The following is a 5,691-nucleotide window of genomic DNA, read 5'->3' as shown; positions in this document are numbered from 1 at the left end:
TCATTCAAAGGTCCCGGGTTCGAATCCGGGTAGCGACCGAAAAATTTTCTTCTCTAAAATTGCCTCCTTTCACCTCCTTTCCTGCTCTCTAGCAATATTCTGTCGTCTGCTTTCGTCTCCTCTTTCTGCCCCCACCCCCTCACCTCCTTTGCCCCCTTCTCTGGGCTCCTGACTCTTTCTGCAGCTTTTCTACTGCTACTCCTTGGCTCCTTCTTACAGCTGTCTTTCTGCCACACCCCTGATCTTCTGGTAGGAAAGATGTACACCTAGCCTTCTCGGACAAGGGCGAAAAATCTCGGAGGGCCCGTGTGTAAGTTGCGCACGTTAAAGATCCCTTGGTGGTCTAAAATCGATAAGAGTAGGCTTCGGCCGCCACCCGAGCAAAATTCAAAATTTCCTACCAACTAAAAGTATTAGGTGTGTCCCGCGCGCTCATATGACCTTATGCAGTTGCGAACGCCGTAAAACACTTACAATTTAAAAAAAGAGGTGCGAAAACTTTAAACGCGATAATCTGTATAAGATTGGCTAACCAAATTGACGTGCATACAGATTTTTCCAGCCTAAATGCCCATAAAGGGGATAAATGTGGTTCGTCCACAATACGGACCGACGTGCATACAGGCCCAGTTGTTTGCATGCAACGACGAAGTACCTAACCATTATGGCACGACCTCGAGGACAGTTGAGAAACTTTAAAAGACTACAGAAATAAGAGTGGGAGACAGACAAGCAAATACAAATCACACAGATCAAGAAGATACACAGGCACTCGTGAAAGACTATTACATAGATAGATAGATAGATAGATAGATAGATAGATAGATAGATAGATAGATAGATAGGAATCAAAACAACATACAACTCAAATTGTGGTGTGCAGTTGTTTTTTTACCTCGAAGAGATTTCCCCCGAAAGTAAAGATTACTCAGCGCGAAGGCCGTGAGACATTTCTCTCGGCGTGTGCACATCGTTTATGGTCGGGTATGTTTGTGTGACACATTATCTTTTCTCTCTCTGTTCGCCCTTCGTTTATGGTCCTGTGCCTTTAAAGGGGGCGGGGGGGGGGGAGAGAAACACGGACATAGAATAGAACGCCCGGTTGAATCCGGGAAAGGGATACACACCAGGTATGTAATTCTGAGGTAGCCACATGTCTAGTTGTGCAGATTTTTAACTAATTTTTTTTTTTAGGGGGGGGGAAGGGGGGAAAGGGGGGGAGAAGAGGGGAATTTTGTATGTGTGAGAGGGGGGCGGGGGGGGCGAGGGTATTATTTTGTTTTCCTTTCTTTTCTTTTTGTTGGTTTTTTTTCTTTGCTGTATGTGTTTTGCATCTCTATCAACACAATGTAGATCATTCGATAGGTAGGTTTTAACCCTGCTGTTTTAATGAATTACCTGTAAAAACTCCAAAACCAAGCTACGAGAACTGTTCTCAAAAGTCCTTTAAGAAAAAATACAACACCGTTGCTTTTACAGCAGCATTTAGCTCCCTCTTAAAGACCGCATCTATTACAAAGTTGCAATAATGTGCCATCAGTGTTTAAACGATCTGGCACCAGCACCACGATAACTTTCGAATTTATCATAGGAGTATAATAATATTCTATCTCAAAATTTAGGGTCCATTAATAAAAATTAACCACTCAGAACTGTGCCTAGTATATTTATTTTTTTACAGCTTTTTTACAGCTGCTACCTCAACGTGGAATTCCCTCCCACTGGTGGCCTAGTGGTTAGGCTCTCGGACTCGCAACCGTAAGGTCGTGGATTCGAATCCCGTCAGGGGCCCGACGTTGTGTCCTTGGGAAGGGCACTTTGCACAAATTTTCCTCACTTTACCCAGGTGGAAATGGGTACCAGGCTATACACGGTGAAACGATCTTGTCAGTTTGATAGTGTTTGAGCGCCTGAAATCCGCAGCTTGCACTGTATGCTTCCGCGGAAACCGAGAATATTTCTGAGTGTTCTCAGAGGGTCTGCTGAGGTAATAATAGTTGTAAAACGCATAGAGCATGCTCCTGAGCATGGATATGCGCTATATAAATGCAATTATTATTATTATTATTATTATTATTATTATTATTATTATTATTATTATTATTATTACTACTACTATTTAAAAGATGCCTCTATTTTGATCGCATTTAAATCTGGCCATAAAAACACATTAATTTAAATCTCATTTCACTCTCTAGTTTTATTCTTTTTCCAACGGCAAGTATGATCAGAAGCCACGATGACTGCCTTTTTGTGTATGTGTTCTTTGTCAAATTACGAGTGTCATAATATTATGTATTTGAAAGCAAAGTTGGGTGTGAAGTATGCATGAAATGTTGATTTAATTCTTACTTCATTGTGGAGCGCCAAGAGATACACGGGAGTTTTTGTTTAAGGCGTGATCTTTATTATTATATTTATGTTTTATTATTTTTACTCTGATTATTATTATTATTATTATTGTTATTATTATTATTATTATTATTATTATTATTATTGTTATTATTATTATTGTTATTATTATCATTATTTATTATTATTATTATTATTATTATTATCATTATTATTATTATCATTATTATTATTATTATTATCATTATTATTATTATTATTTATTATTATTATTTTATTTTATTTTATTTTTTTTTATTATTATTGCTGGAACATTGTGTCTCAGTCTGGGTTGGCCGTCACAGACACGTCTGGAGCCTGTCTCCTAAAGATTTAAATTGTGTCGATGGGAGCGTAAAAGCGCTTACATTTTAAAAAAAACAAAAAAGCAAAACAAAAACTAAACAAAACAGGACGACGTAGATTTTTATGCGCTGCCCGGGTCAGATTCTGCCGACACGACACGTAGAGCGAGCCTGCAAAACTTTGGAAAAGCAGTGGGGCAGGCGGGGACGCGCGAACTTCCTCTGTGTCAACTGATGGAAAAATCCCAGGCTAAGAAAACACGTGTGGCAGCATGGTAAAATCAGACTCTCGTCAAAATAATGCAATCGAAGAAACTGACACTTTCCCGCCCGAAGGCAAACTGTGTTCATTTATTTGTTCTGATTTGGGCTCAATACCTTTCACATTCATTTTAAAACACATTTTAGTGATGGACATATCCGCAAAATTTTGATCAAAGGCACACACATGTAAATTTGCATATTCAAGAGACACTCAAGCTTTGACAGTTACCGAAATCAAGCTAGCATTTTCCCGCTAATTTAACCTGTGACACCAGACGACCCCTACAAAATAATTTCTCGACTTCTACTCAAATAGATGGTTTGATTTATTTTTTTGTTATCAAAAGTAAGGCGAATGAATAGACTTTTCAATTATACCAATAGCTCCATAATGCTTCCCAGGAAGTTGAGGTTGTTTCAGAATACTCTCAGGTCTGCTGCGGTAATAGTATAGATTGTGAAGCGCATAGAGCTTGCTGTTGAGCAGGGATTTGCGCTATACAAATGCTATCTATTATAATAACAAAAATAATCATTTTATGCCCAAAAATTGACGAGTGCCTTTTTCCACTGCGTCGTGACCAAGGCATCCAAATATAAAAGTCTTCGGTATCCTCCGTCCTGACACACGTTATGTGGCAGGTCAAGCGTGAAGTCTGCTAGTTCAGGGCAGGACAGGACAGGAGCTATTTATTATTCACTGCAGGTGATAGTGGGGTAGGCAGGGATAGGCCGCGGGCAGAATATTACTGTGGTAACCTTGACACAGGTAAGACGCCTTTTAATGTTATCATTCCGCGTTCGGCATGCTGCTATTATGAATAGTTTCAAGATGCATTATTATCCAATGATGTAGATTGACGTTCCGAGATATTAAGGGGTTTTTTTCCTTATTATTCTTACTTCAAAAAACACTGATTACCATATTATTGTGATTTGTGTAGTGTTTATAAAAAGATGTATTGGGTTTAGTGGAAAGAATTATAATAATTTGCTATCGGATCCGGTTTTTTTGTCATTGTATGAAAGGATTCTTAAATGTCCAGATTTGTTCACATGGCATTTGTCGTGTTTTGCCCAAGAACTGTTCATAAAATCATAGACCAATCATCGTGGTAATTGATGCAAGTGTAGTAAGACTTTTGACTAGGTTCCCTTTTTCCGGTTTGGTTTGCTTGTTTACTGGTTTCTTTGTAGATCTGGGATTTTTTTCTTTTATTGTGGGTGGAGAGGTATTTGAGGTGAAGGTTGTTTTTGTAGGGTTTTTTGTTTTTCATTTGTTTGTTTTGTGGGGGGGGGGTGGGCTCTAAGTATTTTATTGAAGTAATAGAAGCGCTATTGGTAGAAGTCAAGATTTTAAAAAAACAGAGAGTTGCTTTAACATCAGCAACAGCTACACAGCAGCAAAAGCAAAAAAGGGGGGGGGAGAAAGAGAGAGAGAGAGAGGGGGGGAGGGAGAGAGTGAATGCAGAAAGAGGGTGCAGGGGAAAGGGGGGAATGCGAGGGCAGGGGGGTGCCGGAAGAGGGGCATTACAACAGAGAAATGCTTCAACTTTCGACGTTAACATTTGCCACCGCTCCATGTTTAATTGTCTTTAAAACTGTCTGATAATACAAGGATAAACATATTTCTAAGTGGGCTTAGATTGACTGTTAGGGAACATCACATGTGGACAACGCACTTTTGTTCTTCGCTATTGTTGTTTCTGCACTGTCATTGCGCTGTTGTTGTGTTGTTTGTCTTTTTTTTTTACCTTTCTAACCCCAGCCATTTTTTTGCACTCCCTGACAAAAATTGATGTACTATCTTTGTAATGAGGTTTAGATAATAACCTACAACAAAGTTTAAAGGTAAATGAACAAATGTTTGGCCGCCTCAACTATATCAAACCTTATCCAATTGGGACTTGACAAAACTTTCTGCAGCGTGCACTGGGTTTTAGCAAACCTACCCCGACTGACCTGGGTCAAGTGGGGACACTGTGTAAACTCGTGTAAAAGTTTCTTCCCGAAGGCACAACGTTAGGCACTGAAAGGGGTACGAATTTCAAACCACTCATCAATTAGCAACTTTCCAAAAACAGCACCCATAAAACAGCAACCTTCAAAATAACAACACACATCAAACAACAAAACATTTCAAAACACAAAAACATACATCAACGACACCTTTCAAACCACAACAACACACATTAAACAACACCTTTCAAAACACAACAACACCCAACAAACAACACCTTTCAAAACACAACAACACACATCAAACAACAACTTTCAAAACACAACAACACACATTAAACAACAACTTTCAAAGCACATCAGCAATACACATCAAATTACAACTTTCAAAATTGAGCATCATTAAAGACACCAAACACAACATCCGTCTAACAGCAACTTTCAAAACACAACACACATTAAACAACAAGTTTCAAAACATAACACACATCAAATATCAACTTTCAAAATTAATTGAGCAACATTGATGACACCAATGAATGAGAATATCTGCACTCTTTAAAGACTTAACATCCGATCAGTAAAAGACCAAAAGCAAAGTTGCTGCATATTTTGAACCATCGTAATCTACAAATCAGAAACACGAACTAGCATTTCATAGAATGCATGCTGTTGCCTTCCTTTATACTTTATACATTTCAGATAATGAAAACAAAATTGAAAAACCCGTTTGACTAATAAAATTATGCTCTCTCTCTCTCTCTCTCTCTCT

Source organism: Aplysia californica, unplaced genomic scaffold (assembly GCF_000002075.1).
Source record: "Aplysia californica isolate F4 #8 unplaced genomic scaffold, AplCal3.0 scaffold00173, whole genome shotgun sequence".
NCBI classification, from domain to species: domain Eukaryota; kingdom Metazoa; phylum Mollusca; class Gastropoda; order Aplysiida; family Aplysiidae; genus Aplysia; species Aplysia californica.
Note: the sequence above shows the minus strand (reverse complement) of the source record.